General features: G+C 43.2%; 1 protein-coding gene across 1 annotated transcript in view; it reads left to right on the forward strand.

Annotated features, from left to right (window-relative positions):
• Positions 1-15573, forward strand: part of LOC146507525 (E3 SUMO-protein ligase ZBED1-like) — a 459484-nt gene that overhangs the window by 18714 nt on the left and 425197 nt on the right. The gene's annotated exons all lie outside the window — the stretch shown is intronic.

The raw sequence follows: 15573 nt of genomic DNA on the forward strand, positions 1-15573 counted from the left end.
GCTTACCTGCCACAGTTTAACTCCGCCTCTCAGACAGTCATGTCACCTGATCTGCATGTTGTGCTGTACGATGATGTCATCTTGACGTTGACGAGGAGGGCGAGAAAAACTAGTTTAGTCCTGCAGATGGCGATCTTGCCCCGTGTTCAGAGAGCCGACGCTTTGATGATGCTGCTCTACTCAACTTACTTTTAGCCTGGGTTGGACTCTATATGAGCAGCTTCCACTCTGGTTTCACTGTTAAAGACACTTGTTTGATTTCAATTGTAAAAGTTGAAAAATAAATATTTTATTGCAAAATTATTTGTTGGTACATTTTTTGAGGGTCAAATATCTTGTTTGATTTGAGGAATGAACTATTAAGGTGGAAAAATGAATCAGGTTAAAATACTTTAAATCAGTGAGGATGTATAATGTAATTTAACATGTTGATAATGGTTGTAGTGGGCTTGTAATGTAAATGTGGTCTGATTAAATGTGACATTAATGGTGACGCTGCATAAACCTGATAAAACAGTTCTATTAGTGGGTCTGTGTGATCAGCATCAGTGGGTTAAGGTGAGGCCTTGACTAGTAGAACGTCATGTTGGTGACAACACATGAGCCAACATCAGACTCCGAGCGCTACGATGCTAAAGATCAGAAGATCCAGTGTGACATCATCGTTACCTGGCAACAGAAGTTCTCATCTGACTTTATTGGAGGATATTTACACCAGCAACACTGTTTAGTTTGATATGACGGATTAACAACATGCTGTGATATCCAGTTCATCTGTAATAGATACTGGATCTAATCAGTCAGCAGATATTTGATCAGCTTATTTATAACTATACTAGAAACAAACACAACTGTGTTGGTGATTCATGCAAACTTGCATATCAGCCTTTGAAGGTTTTGTAGTATTGAGAACAAAGAGGTTGTGTTAGGGCTGAAAAGCCCGACTTGTTCTCCTCTGCAGGTCATCAAATGCACCACAGAAGTTTGTATTTGCACAAGCCTGTATATGTTTGATGGCTTTATTATTCTCTGTTCAAAGACAATAAATGTGGAAAATGTCTCATGTAGCATCAGCTTCATTTAAAATGACTGCAAACATTTAGCCTGGCGCTGTCACTTGGTGTTCGCTCGCTCTGTGGTATAGTATCGCTTCCTGTTCCTGCTCAAACACAGTGGTGTTTCTGAGTAGCTTATTTGCTTAGCAGTTTAATTAACAACTTTTAAATACATTCTTTTTTTTTCACAGTATAATCTTCACGTGCTTCATCCGAAGCACACTTTCTGTGTACTCACTACCTAATTTATAGCCAAAGTATTCACTCACTGTCTCTGTACTGTTTCGCTAGCTTAGCTCGTAGCCGACCTGTTAGCACCATGGCTACTTCACCAGTCCCTTCTGCACTTTCTTGCTCATTGTGTCAGATGTTTAGTTACTCCTCGGCCTCCTTTAGCAGTAATGATATCTGTAACAAATGTAGCATATTTGCAGCTCTGGAGGCCAGGATTACTGAACTGGAGACTCGGCTTTGCACCCTGCTCTCACCCTTAGCTAGCCAGGCCCCTGTAGCTGGTGCAGCCGAAGATAGCGTAGGCCCCGCTAGCTGTTCCCCGGCAGATCCCAAGCAGCTGGGGAAAGACGGCTGGGTAACGGTGAGGAGGAAGCGTAGTCCTAAACAGAAGCCCCAGGTACACCACCAACCCGTTCATGTGTCTAACCGTTTTTCCCCACTTGGTGACACACCCGCTGGGGGTCAAACTCTGGTAATTGGTGATTCTGTTCTCAGACATGTGAAGCTAGAGACACCGGCAACCATAGTCAATTGTCTTCCAGGGGCCAGAGCAGGCGACATTGAAGGAAATTTAAAACTGCTGGCTAAGGGTAAACGTAAATTCAATAAAATCATAATTCACGTCGGCAGTAATGACACCCGGTTACGCCAATCGGAGGTCACTAAAATCAATATTGAATCGGTGTGCAACTTTGCCAAAACAATGTCGGACTCTGTAGTTTTCTCTGGTCCCCTCCCCAATCAGACCAGGAGTGACATGTTTAGCCGCATGTTCTCCTTAAATTGCTGGCTGTCTGAGTGGTGTCCCAGAAACGATGTGGGCTTCATAGATAATTGGCAAACCTTCTGGAGGAAACCTGGTCTTGTTAGGAGAGATGGCATCCATCCCACTTTGGATGGAGCAGCTCTTATTTCTAGAAATATCGACAAATTTATTAAACCCCTCAAAACATGACTATCCAGAGTTGGGACCAGGAAGCAGAGTTGCAGTCTTACACGCCTCTCTGCAGCTTCTCTCCTCCTGCTACCCCCCCAAAAACCCATCTCCATAGAGACTGTGTCTGCTTCCAAAAAGACAAAAAACAAACTAAAAACCAGCAACAAACAACTTAAACATTTACAAAGAAAGAACAATACAGTATCCACATCTGAACCAAAGAGTAAAACAGTGAAATGTGGATTATTAAATATTAGGTCTCTCTCCTCCAAGTCTCTGTTAGTACATGACTTAATAATTGATCAACACATTGATTTACTCTGCCTTACAGAAACCTGGTTGCAGCAGGATGATTATGTTAGTTTAAATGAATCAACACCCCCGAGTCATTCTAACTACCAGAAATCTCGAAGCACAGGCCGAGGGGGCGGTGTGGCAGCAATTTTTCACACCAGTCTATTAATTAATGAAAGACCAAGACAGACTTTTAATTCATTTGAAAGCCTGATGCTTAGCATTGTCCACCCCAGCTGTGAAACTCAGAAACCAGTCTTACTTGTTATCATCTATCGTCCACCTGGGCCTTACACAGAGTTTCTGTCTGATTTCTCAGACTTTATATCTAATTTAGTTCTGAGCTCAGATAAAATAATTATTGTGGGTGATTTTAACATCCATGTTGATGCTAAAAATGACAGCCTCAACATGGCATTCAATCTGTTGTTAGACTCAATTGGTTTCTCTCAAAATGTAAAAGATCCCACCCACCACTTTAATCACACTCTAGATCTTGTTTTAACATATGGCATAGAAACTGAACATTTAACAGTGTTTCCTGAAAACCCTCTCCTGTCTGATCATTTCTTGATAACATTTACATTTACAATAATTGATTACACAGCAGTGGAGAGTAGACTTTATCAAAGTAGATGTCTTTCTGAAAGCGCTGTAACTAAGTTTAAGAATATAATCCAGCCACTGTTATCATCGTCAATGCCCTGTACCAACACAGAGCAGAGCAGCTATCTGAACGCTACCCCAACAGAGGTCGATTATCTTGTTAATAATTTCACCTCCTCACTACGTACGACTCTGGATACTGTAGCTCCAGTGAAAACTAAGGTCTCTAATCAGAAGTACCTGACCCCGTGGTATAATTCTCAAACACGTACCCTAAAGCAGATGACTCGTAATCTGGAGAGGAAATGGCGTGTCACAAATTTAGAGGATCATCATTTAGCCTGGAGAAATAGTTTGTTGCTTTATAAGAAAGCCCTCCGCAAAGCCAGAACAGCTTACTACTCATCACTGATTGAAGAAAATAAGAACAACCCCAGGTTTCTCTTCAGCACTGTAGCCAGGCTGACAAAAAGTCAGAGCTCTTTTGAGCCAACCATCCCTTTAACGTTAACTAGTGATGACTTCATGAACTTCTTCACAAATAAAATTTTTATCATTAGAGAAAAAATTACCAATAATCATCCCACAGATGTAATATTATCTACAGCTACTCTTAGTACCATTGATGTTAAGTTAGACTCTTTTTCTCCAATTGATCTTTCTGAGTTAACTTCAATAATTACTTCCTCCAAACCATCAACGTGTCTTTTAGACCCCATTCCTACAAAACTGCTCAAAGAAGTCCTGCCATTGATTAATTCTTCGATCTTATATATGATCAACCTATCTCTAATAATCGGCTATGTACCACAGGCCTTCAAGGTGGCTGCAGTTAAACCTTTACTCAAAAAGCCATCTCTAGACCCAGCAGTCTTAGCTAATTATAGGCCAATCTCCAACCTTCCTTTCATATCAAAAATCCTTGAAAGAGTAGTTGTCAAACAGCTAACAGATCATCTGCAGAGGAATGGTTTATTTGAAGAGTTTCAGTCAGGTTTCAGAGTTCATCACAGCACAGAAACAGCTTTAGTGAAGGTTACAAATGATCTTCTTATGGCCTCTGACAGTGGACTCATCTCTGTGCTTGTCCTTCTTGACCTTAGTGCAGCATTCGATACTGTTGACCATAATATCCTATTAGAGCGATTAGAACATGCTGTAGGTGTTACAGGTATTGCACTGCAGTGGTTTGTATCATATCTATCTAATAGACTCCAATTTGTGCATGTAAATGGAGAGTCCTCTTCACACACTGAGGTTAATTATGGAGTTCCACAGGGTTCAGTGCTAGGACCAATTCTGTTTACATTATACATGCTTCCCCTAGGCAGCATCATTAGAAGACATAGCATACATTTTCACTGCTATGCAGATGACACCCAGCTCTATCTGTCCATGAAGCCAGATAACACACACCAATTAGTTAAACTGCAGGAATGTCTTAAAGACATAAAGACTTGGATGGCCACTAACTTTCTGCTTCTTAACTCAGATAAAACTGAGGTCATTGTACTCGGCGCTGAAAAGCTTAGAAATATGGTATCTAACCAGATTCTTACTCTGGATGGCATTACCTTGGCCTCCAGTAACACTGTGAGGAACCTTGGAGTCATTTTTGACCAGGATATGTCCTTCAACGCACATATTAAACAAATATGTAAGACTGCGTTCTTCCATTTGCGCAACATCTCTAAAATTAGAAATATCCTGTCTCAGAGTGACGCTGAAAAACTAGTTCATGCATTTATTACTTCCAGGCTGGACTACTGCAATTCATTATTATCAGGATGTCCAAAAAACTCACTGAAAAGCCTTCAGTTAATCCAAAATGCTGCAGCAAGAGTACTGACAGGGACTAGAAAGAGAGAGCATATTTCTCCTGTTTTGGCTTCCCTTCATTGGCTTCCTGTTAAATCCAGAATTGAATTCAAAATCCTGCTCCTCACATACAAGGTCTTAAATAATCAGGCCCCATCTTATCTTAATGACCTTGTAGTACCATATCACCCTATTAGAGCACTTCGCTCCCGCTCTGCAGGCCTACTTGTTGTTCCTAGAGTATTTAAAAGTAGAATGGGAGGCAGAGCCTTCAGTTTTCAGGCCCCTCTTCTGTGGAACCAGCTTCCAGTTTGGATTCGGGAGACAGACACTATCTCTACTTTTAAGATTAGGCTTAAAACTTTCCTTTTTGCTAAAGCATATAGTTAGGGCTGGACCAGGTGACCCTGAATCCTCCCTTAGTTATGCTGCAATAGATGTAGGCTGCCGGGGGATTCCCATGATGCATTGAGTTTTTCCTTTCCAGTCACCTTTCTCACTCACTATGTATTAATAGACCTCTCTGTATTGAATCGTATCTGTTATTAATCTCTGTCTCTCTTCCACAGCATGTCTTTTATCCTGTCTTCCTTCTCTCACCCCAACCGGTCGCAGCAGATGGCCGCCCCTCCCTGAGCCTGGTTCTGCCGGAGGTTTCTTCCTGTTAAAAGGGAGTTTTTCCTTCCCACTGTCGCCAAAGTGCTTGCTCATAGGGGGTCATATGATTGTTGGGCTTTTCTCTGTATCTATGAAGCGCCTTGAGGCGACATTTGTTGTGATTTGGCGCTATATAAATAAAATTGAATTGAATTGAATTGAATTGAATTTAGAGAACATGTGCTGCTGTTTGTCCTACATTTCAACACTGAATGAACCCTGAAAACGTGATGGCAGCTGGCAGATTGGAGCTCACATGAAATATCGGCTGTATGAAGACTGGAAAATATAGATGATAAAAACATGCAGCCAAACATTTGTGGACATGGATAAACTATCTGATCCAAAAAGCAGGAAGTGACACAGCTAGAAAATGAAAGTGTGTAACAGCTGAAGTCAAATGTAATGCAGAGTTGAATCTGCACTTGGATCATCTGTGAAAGGTCCACATGTAGGGATTACATGAGTCCTGATGTTTGTCAGTGCAGCTTGATAACTCCATCTACTGTGGGCTACATATACTGGGCTGGTAGCTCCACAGTGTTGGAAAGAAACTATTCAATGTGCAAATTTAAAATCATCGTCTCTTCTAACACAGGAGACATGTTGAGTTTACAGCCGACCACCGGCAGTCTGAAATGGAATGAAGCCCATTGACAGCCAGCAGGTCTAAACAGGAACGCACCCATTTGTATGCGTGGCAATGATGTGGCTGCAGCTGACACAGGATTGGTTCAAACTATTTTTTTTTTTTTTTTTTTTTTTTTTTTTCCCCTGTCCCATTTGGTTCTTTAGCCGTCAGAATTGTTGTCTGAAGACCAACAAGGATACCCAATGGATTTATTTTGCCAAATGGATCATCATGGCATTGCCGTATTGGTCCATTTGATCGACCTTTGTTTTTATTATTTATTTTATTTTCAGTTGTTACAGACGGGACAGACATGAGTGAGGGATAGGAAAGGGAGAAAGAAAGAGGAAGGAAAAGAAAAACAGAAGGGGAGAGGGACAGTGAGAAAGGGGGGAAGAAAAAATATCTCCGGGATCACCTGTTGAGAGAAAAAGAATAGAAAACAGGCAAAAAAACAAAACAAAACAATGCAACATACTATACACAACACCATCGCATTAATCTAGCTAAGTGAAAACAGCAGTAAATACTAAATATTGAATGTTGTTGTGCAGCACGCAGGACAGACAGCGCACAATGTGCTTTGAAGTAGCAGCCAAGAAAGGTGTGATTTAAGTCTACGAATAGTGAACACCCATGTGCACACCTGTGTGGATCGGCGCGCTTGTATTCAAATGGTTTCCCCATGTAATGGTCTGCTAGAGGATGTAGAGAGCCATAGCCCCGTCCCCCAGGGCATGAAGCAGGCATGGAGGAGATCCAGGCCCCAGACATCCAGAGGCCCCAGAGTGCAAGAGCCCAAGGAGGACCACCGGAGGGGCATCCGTGCCACCTTCATGGGAAGGGCTGAGGATCCCCAGATGAGGGGTCACCCAGTAGCCACCGGGCAGAAGCTAGAGGGGGCTGCACCGGCGTGCCCGCCGGCTCTGCCGGCAGCCAGCTGTGCCAGAGTGAACCGAGCCGCAGGCACAGAGGCCGGAGGCCCGAGGGCCCCCCGCGCCCCGGAAGAGGCCTGACCGAGCAGCAGGCGCCAGGCCCCGCCAAGTAGTCACCGGGAGTGAGCTGGTACATACCTGAGCGCCCAGCCCCGGACACCAAGAACCACCAACGCACCGACCCCTGAGGGCATCAGTCACCGGCAGGGAGTGTGGTGAGGGGAGATAGGCCTCCACACTTTGGAGGGCCTTGGAGTTCCCAGAGAGGTGAAGTCTAAGACCCGACCTGACATATAGACACAGACAAACAGGCACACACAGACACAGACATGCATTCCCACCCTCATGCACACATATACAAACACTCAGCACTCACCCAACGCAGGAATAAACGTAAATGGACATGTACACACAATCACACTCCCCAAACATACTCTATATCCCGGGTCCAGGTATCCTCACCCCCAGAGATGGAAACGGCACCCAGACCCAAGAGATGTTACCCTTCCCTCCGGGGTGGAGGCAAGCAGACCGCCCCAGGCTCCGCAGCAGCAGGGAGGCCAATCGGACAGCCAGCATCTCTTCCCAGCCCCCCCGCCCCGATGGCTAGCAGAGAACAGGGGTGTGTTAAGACCCCATACCTCCCTCCTCCCGCTCAAGTGTAGTGTTGCTGCGTGTTGCTCTAAAGTGTATTTAAAACAAGGGAGAGCATGGTGCTGCTGCCAGAGAGCAGCAGGTGATAGCACGGCCCCTCCCGAGAACCCTCAATGTCTACATGGATTTAAAATTGAGAGGTGGGCACCGGCGCCAGAGGCAGGTTTGAATACACAGACCGTCTACTGGACGCCGTTAACGTGCCCACCCTCAAGGCCCTATATATATATATATATATGTGTGTGTTATGAGAGTGTAAGTAATGTGGATGTCTAAGTTGTGAGATAAAATTGAGGCACAGGTGGCCAGAAGAGGACAGAGGAGGGGGGAATGTCTCCCCTGCACCCTGGTGACACACCCGCACCCCAAAGCCCTACCTGTGTGGGTGGGTGTGGTGGAGCGTGAAGAGGGAGGCAGACGGGGATGGGGAGGAAAAGAAGGGAGGGGAGGGTGTCCCTCCCTAGGGCCAGCTCCCCCGCTGACCCCAATATGCACCCCCGTCCCCTGGTATCCACCAAGGCAAGGGAGCCCAGGCCCATCCAGACCGGGGCCTACGGCAGCAACACCGCCAAGCCCCACAGGACCCGGGGCAGCCCACTCTACCCCACCGCAGAGAAAACTGTACCCACCCCAACATTCAATCATCTCCCAGACTACACAAGACACAGACACCCAGGTTAAGTTTATTCTCCACCTCTCCTATGTCTCTCCCCCACCTGCAGAGTGGACTCCTGCAAAGATGGAACAACCTCCCTGCCAGTTCAAGAGCCCCCCGGTTAGGCCGATGCACAAGAGGCCCCCTGCGCCAGGGCTGAGCCCCCGTGCACCCACCCGCCCACAACCTCGGCGACACACCGACGAGGACCGAAGCCCCCAAGGCCCAGCCAGAGCCCCAGCACGGAGGCGAAGCACCCCCGAACCCCAAACCCCCACGCCCGCCCCGGATCCACTCAGGGGCAGCCAGGCCACCAGGCCAGTAACCTACGTCCGCCAGCACAGACCATCCTCCAGCCCCGCTGCACGCGGCCACGAGGAGAACAACCTCTGAGAGCGACCAGAGCCACTAACCAGGTTATGAACACAACCCCCGGGTTAAGCCCTCCAGGGATAACGTCTCTAGGGGTCCTCCAGGTGCCCTAAGCCCATCCCAACCTCCACATCAACCACAATAGCCAAGGCGGGACCAAACCACGACCCCCCACCCCCGCTAGGTGATGGAGCCGATCAAAGGAGCCCAGAGGGATTGATCTAATGTGGTGGCAGAGGCTATATCGAGACTAATGTGATCTATTAGATAGTTTCTGTATTGGCTAGAATTAAGATTATTTTTATTTTTCCAGTTCATGAGGACCGTTTTCTTGGCGATGCATAGGGCAATAAAAACCATGTGGACTGTATTAATTTCTGTAGTGACATCATCCAAATTTCCCAACAAGCATACTAAAGGGGAGGTTGGAATTTTACATTTCAGACACTTTGATAAGTCCTCACATATCTCGTGCCAAAACTTCTGCACTGGTGGACAGAACCAAAGAGCGTGGATGTAACTGTCTGGTGTATTGCCTTGACAGTGTGAGCAGTTGTTGGCGGATGTAAAGCCCATCTTAAACATTCGATGACCTGTATAGTGCACTCTATGCAGTATTTTGTATTGTATTAATTGCAGATTGGGATTTTTAATAAATTTAAAGGTTTTTAAGCAAATCTGAGACCAGACGTTTTGGTCTAAGCTGACTGATAAATCTGCTTCCCACTTTGCAATAGGAAGGGATATTGATTCATCTATTTTAGAAAGTGTTCTGTATATTTTAGATAATAGTTTGGGGGATTTAAGAGTAAGAAATTGAACCACACTTGGTGGTGTTTGTAATTCAACTTGACTGAGGTTAAATTTCTTTTTTACTATGGATTTAATTTGTTGATATTCTAAAAATCTTTTCTTGTTGATCCCATATTGTATAACTAGTTTGTCAAATGGAATAAATTCTGTTCCCTCTAATATATGTTCTAAGTATTTAATTCCTTTACAACTCCATTCTGGGAAATTAATCATATTTTTGTTTTGTAATATGTCAGGGTTATTCCAGATAGGTGTACGTTTGCATGGGATTAATGAAGACTCCGTTATTTTTAGAAACTCCCACCATGCTGACAGAGAAAAGCTGATGTTGATGCTTTTAAAGCATTCATGTCTTTTGATGTTTGAGCTAATAAATGGTAGGTCTGAAATCTCTAGATCATTGCATAGTGCCTGTTCAACATCTAGCCAGGGCTCATCTAAGAGGGTACATTTTAACCATTCTGAGATGAACTGAAGCCTGTTGGCTAAGAAGTATTGGTGAAAATTAGGCAGATCTAGTCCTCCTCTATCCTTGGTTCTTTGTAGCGTTTTTAAGCTGATGCGCGGGGGTTTATCTTTCCAAAGGAATTTAGAAATATGTGAATCCAGAGATCTGAACCAATCTTGTGATGGTTTGTTAGGGATCATTAAAAATAAGTAATTTATTTTTGGCAAGATCATCATTTTTATAGTGGCGACCCTTCCCATGAGTGATATGGGTAGAGATTTCCATCTAGTCAGATCGCCTTCTACTTTCTTTAGAAGTGGGATGTGGTTTAATTTAATTAAGTCTGAAAGCTTAGGAGAAACAATAATACCTAAATATTTAATATTTCCAGATTGTAGTGGGGCAGAAGATGAATTGTGGAAGGAGCAGTTAATGGGAAGAACTGTAGATTTTGGCCAGTTAATTGAATAGTCTGAAACTCTTGAAAACCAGTTTATTAGAGTAATTACCTCAGAGAGGTTGATTTGTGAGTTTTGCAGAAAAAGCAACACATCATCTGCATAGAGACTGATTTTATGTTCTACGTTATTACATTTTATGCCCTTAATTGTTGTAGCCTGTCTAAGTGCTGCTGCTAGAGGTTCGATAAAAATTGCAAAAAGTGAAGGGGAGAGTGGGCATCCCTGTCTGGTGCCCCTCAGGAGACAAAAGCTGGAGGATGTCTGGTCATTTGTTCTGATACGAGCTGTTGGGGAATTGTATAATATTCTTATCCAATTTATGAAAGAGTTTCCAAAACCAAATTTGTGTAAAGTTGCAAATAAAAATTTCCAGTTAACTCTGTCAAATGCTTTTTCTGCATCTAGAGATAATATTATGGTTTCAATGTTTTTATTGTATGAGTAGTCTATTAAATTAAGAAATCTACGAGTATTTGTTGAGGAGTGCCGACCTTTTATGAAACCAGTTTGGTCAGGATGAATTAAGAGGGGGGTTATTTTCTCTAATCTCTTTGAGAGAGCTTTGCAGATTATTTTAAGGTCTACATTTATAAGGGATATTGGACGATAACTTGAGGGAAATAAAGGGTCTTTTCCTGGTTTTAGCAGGAGACTAATGTTAGCAGAATTCATATTTGGTGGTAGTCTGCCATTTTTCTTGATTTCCTGCAACATTCCATGGAATACTGGTGCCAAAATTGTCCAGAATTCTTTGTAGAATTCTGCAGGAAAGCCGTCTGGACCTGGAGCTTTATTAATGGGCATACTTATCAGGGCTTCCTGGAGTTCACCTGGCGTCAGTGGCGAATCCAGTGCCATTGCTTGACTGTCTAGTAATTTTGGAAGAGTTACGTTGTCAAGAAACAAATCAATTTCATTTTTAGACGGGTTTATTTGTGGTGAATATAAAGTTTCATAGAAATCCCTAAAAATCTTGTTTATTCTTCCAGGGTCATATATTGTGTTCCCTGATAAATCTTTAGTGGCACATATAGTTGTTTTTTCTTTATTTATTTTTAACTGGTTTGCTAGAAATCGACCTGGTTTGTTACTGTGTTCAAAATTCTGCAAGCGAAGTCTTTGTACAAGGAATTGTGTTTTTCTATTAATAATTTCATTTAATTCTAGTTTTGTTTTGCATATTTTGTTCATTATTTCTTGATCTTGGTGGAACGCGTAGGCTTCTTCTAAGGATTTGATGGTTTTTTCTAATTCCTGAATATTTTTGTTTTCTTCTTTCTTTTTGTGTGATGAGAAAGAAATTATTTTACCTCTCATCACAGCTTTTCCTGCTTCCCATAGAACAGAAGCAGATGTTCCGGGAGTGTCATTAAAGTCTAAATATGAAGTCCATTCCTTTTTAAAATATTTAATAAAGTCTTCATCTTTAAGTAGTGATGTGTTAAATCTCCAGTTTTTACTTGGCGTAGTATTATTCTTGTGTATTAGTGTTAAAGATACAGGAGCATGATCGCTGACAGCTATAGGGTGAATCTCAGTGTCTGAAATGTCACTCAGCAGTGAGCTGCTGACCAAAAAATAATCCAGACGAGAGTAGGAGTGATGAACATGTGAGAAGAAAGTATATTCCTTACTGTTGGGGTGAAGGGAGCGCCATGCATCGCAAAGGCCATAGTCGCTCATATACTGTTTGATTATATTTGTGGATTGCCAATTGCGCTGAGTTCCTGTTGTGTTGAGCCTATCCATTTCTTCATTTAGTCCAAGGTTGAGGTCGCCTCCAAGAATGAGTGTGCAATCAAGGTGTTCAGAGAGTGCACTAAAAAATCCGTGGAAGAATGAGGGTTCATCAACATTAGGACCATATATACTTACAATACATAGTTTTTTGTTCAATATTGATAGTTTAATAATTAGAAATCTACCCTCTGGATCCATAACTGTATCAAGTACTGTAAAATTAACATTTTTATGTATTAAAATTGCTACTCCTCTTTGTCTAGAATTATAACAAGCTGCAAACACATTAGGAAACTCAGGTGTTTTAAGTTCGTTTAAACCTGTAACAGGTCTGTGAGTTTCTTGTAATAAAACAACATCTGCCTGTAGTTTTTTAAGCTGGTTAAATATCTTTAACCTCTTTCCTCTGGTGCCAGCCCCATTTACATTCCATGTGACAAACCTCAGCATGCCCATAATTGTGTGTGTATGTCTAATGATGTAAGCTGGGTGTTCCGTTTAGACGGGTGGAGAAAATGTGGAAACATCACTTGTTTGTAAATAGAAAGAGAAAAAAGTGTGGTGATAGGCTCCATAAGTCTGACTATGTGTGTGACTATTCACTAATATGAACAAGCGTGGCTTGCGTATGTGTCCTGTAAGTCTGTGCTTGCTGTGAGGCTGTTGTAAATGTGCTGCCGTTGAGCGTGTGTGTTTGCGTGATCGTGGTGCGAATATATGGAGAAATAGAGGGTGTTGTTTGTAGGTGAGTGGGGAAGTAGGTGATCACAGCAGTGAAAGACAAGAGAAAGAAAGAAACCACATAAAGTGTGAGCGACAACAAAAAAAAGAAAAGAAACGGAAACATTCCAATTAAAGTAATGACGGAGGGTGACGGTGTTATATCTGCTATGACATCATACTGATATTACTAGGTTCAACCCATGTTAAAGGAGAAAGTGTGAATGAATAAGAAAAGAGTGTAGCGGGTTCTTATCTGGAGTGCAGTCAATATAACCACGGTGTGGTGCCGGGGTCGCGGTAGAGCTGTCCGTCCACGTAGAGCCGGTCCACGGCGATGACAGCGCGGGAGCCTTTCTGCATGAAGCTACGTCGGACTGGGAACAGGACCTTGCGTCGTTCCAGGATCTCTTTGGGGAACTGGTCGTTCACGCTGAAGTCCGTTCCTTTCAGTTCCCTGCCGCGACTCTTCACCTGTTCCTTCTGTTTAAATTGACCAAATTTGGCCACAATAGGACGTGGTCTCCCGGTCCGCGACCTCACGCCCCCCAAGCGATGCACTCTGTCGAAGGCGATGTTCTTTACGGTGTCCTCCGGCAGCTTCAGGTGGATTTTAATGAAGCTTTTCACCGTTGCCTCCGCGTCCTCTCCGGTAGATTCTGGAATACCAGAAAAAACAAGATTGTCTCTCATGCTACGGGCTTGTAGATCGATAACGGACTCTTTTATTTTTTTATTTTCAGTGTTTAGCTGGGTCACGTTATCGGCGAGAGATTTGACCGACTCCCGTAGCGTGGCATTTTCAGCGGCAAGCGTTTCCACCTGCTGCTGGCTGAATTCCAGGGATTCTCTCAGAGATTTAAATTCCCGGTGTAGAATCTCCACCAGGGACAGCCTCGCATCGAAACTGGACAATCGCTTGTCGATTGACTCCAGGATATCTGCGATGTCTTTGCCGGCAGGCGATGTTGTGCCGGGGGAGTCTGCCGGACGACATCTCTTCGATGACGGCGTCTCGGTTTTGGCCGGGGAAGATGCACTCTGGGCCTTCTTCATTACTAAATCTTGGAAGCAGCGTTCGATGTATTCTTGGAGAGCGTCTAAACTCTCCCCGTTGTCCTCCAGGGTGTTAGAGATGATAAGACAGATGTTGTTAGTTATATGACAGTTGGTTAGTTTATTTGGCAGTACTGAAGCTTAAGGAAACTTTGTTAAACTCTACGCTACCATTCGCTTTGTTTTTTCCGCCAAATCTCCGGCGTCTGACGTCACCTACAACATGGGTCGCTTACCTTACCCGTCGCTTACCTTACCCGTCACTTCCGTCCTCTACCCGTCACTCAGGGTTAGGATTGGTTCAAACTAAACATCAGACGCATTTCACAGAGTTCACAAATAAACTCACGTTTTTATCTTTGAAGATCATCATAAAGTAGAATTGATGGTCCAGTAGAAACAGCAGGTGGTTTGAGCCCTTCTGATGCAGCAGAAACAGGATTTGGAGGAAGATGTTAATAGATTAGAAAGAATTGTACACTGTGGATCAATGCAAGTCTTTCTAGATAGACAGATCTTTAATTATCCCTCAGGTAGGTTCCTCTGGGACAGTCACAGATAGAAACTCCAATTCTGACGTCCTTTGAAAGCCTGACTTTGAATTTTCATCACTCGTCATGTACACAGATGTTAATTCTACATGTTCCTAGTACTGAACTCTAAATCAATATGAAGAAAATGCTCCTACTAATCTGCATATATGTTGATATCAAATCCTTTTCCAGCACATGTATAAATCTCTATAAATCTTTCAATCTGATCAGAATGGGCACAGTGTTTTTATTGCAGCACTCCCTGATGTTTGAAAAGCTAAATGTCCATTTTAAAGTGGTCGTGTGTAGGATTGTGTTTCCTTCCTTTGTGCATTTCTTACAGTAAACATGTTTGGATGTTTCCTGTTCCCCTGATGCTTCTTCCTGTTGGATAAAGTTGGTTTGAACAACATGTTCTTATAGGTTTCAATGAACTTCAAACTGTGATCCACTTACAAAACTGTCTCATTTTATTGGAACGATCCACATTTGCATCCATTCACGGTATATTTGACATCTGAACACGTTTGTACACATGATGAAAGGACAGATGGTGTTTGTGTGTCCTTCTTAAACTTAGTGTGAATGTTTCATCATGTAGAACTACTTAGAACAAAGTCTTTGGGAACATTTGGAGAACACGTTTAGGAAAGTAACATCCTGGTAGAACATTTTCTTAAAGCAAAGCAGAGCTGCAACATGACTGTGAGGATTCAGAAGAATAAAGTCAGAATACTTTATTATTATGAAGACTAAAGTGCACCTTAATGCTGCCAATGAATACACGTTCTTTGTGAAAGCATGTGTGAGCACAGCTTACATGCACTACACTGACCCCACTCGCCCCATTTCTTCATCCACTTCTTGCTCTTGTGCTTGAAATGAGACGCAGACGCAGCAAAAGTCAGAGGCTCTAAAATCCACAAAAAGGGGGCTTGTTAGATCAGGATGTTG

The sequence above is a fragment of the Neolamprologus multifasciatus genome, chromosome 11 (assembly GCF_963576455.1).
Source record: "Neolamprologus multifasciatus chromosome 11, fNeoMul1.2, whole genome shotgun sequence".
NCBI classification, from domain to species: Eukaryota; Metazoa; Chordata; class Actinopteri; order Cichliformes; family Cichlidae; genus Neolamprologus; species Neolamprologus multifasciatus.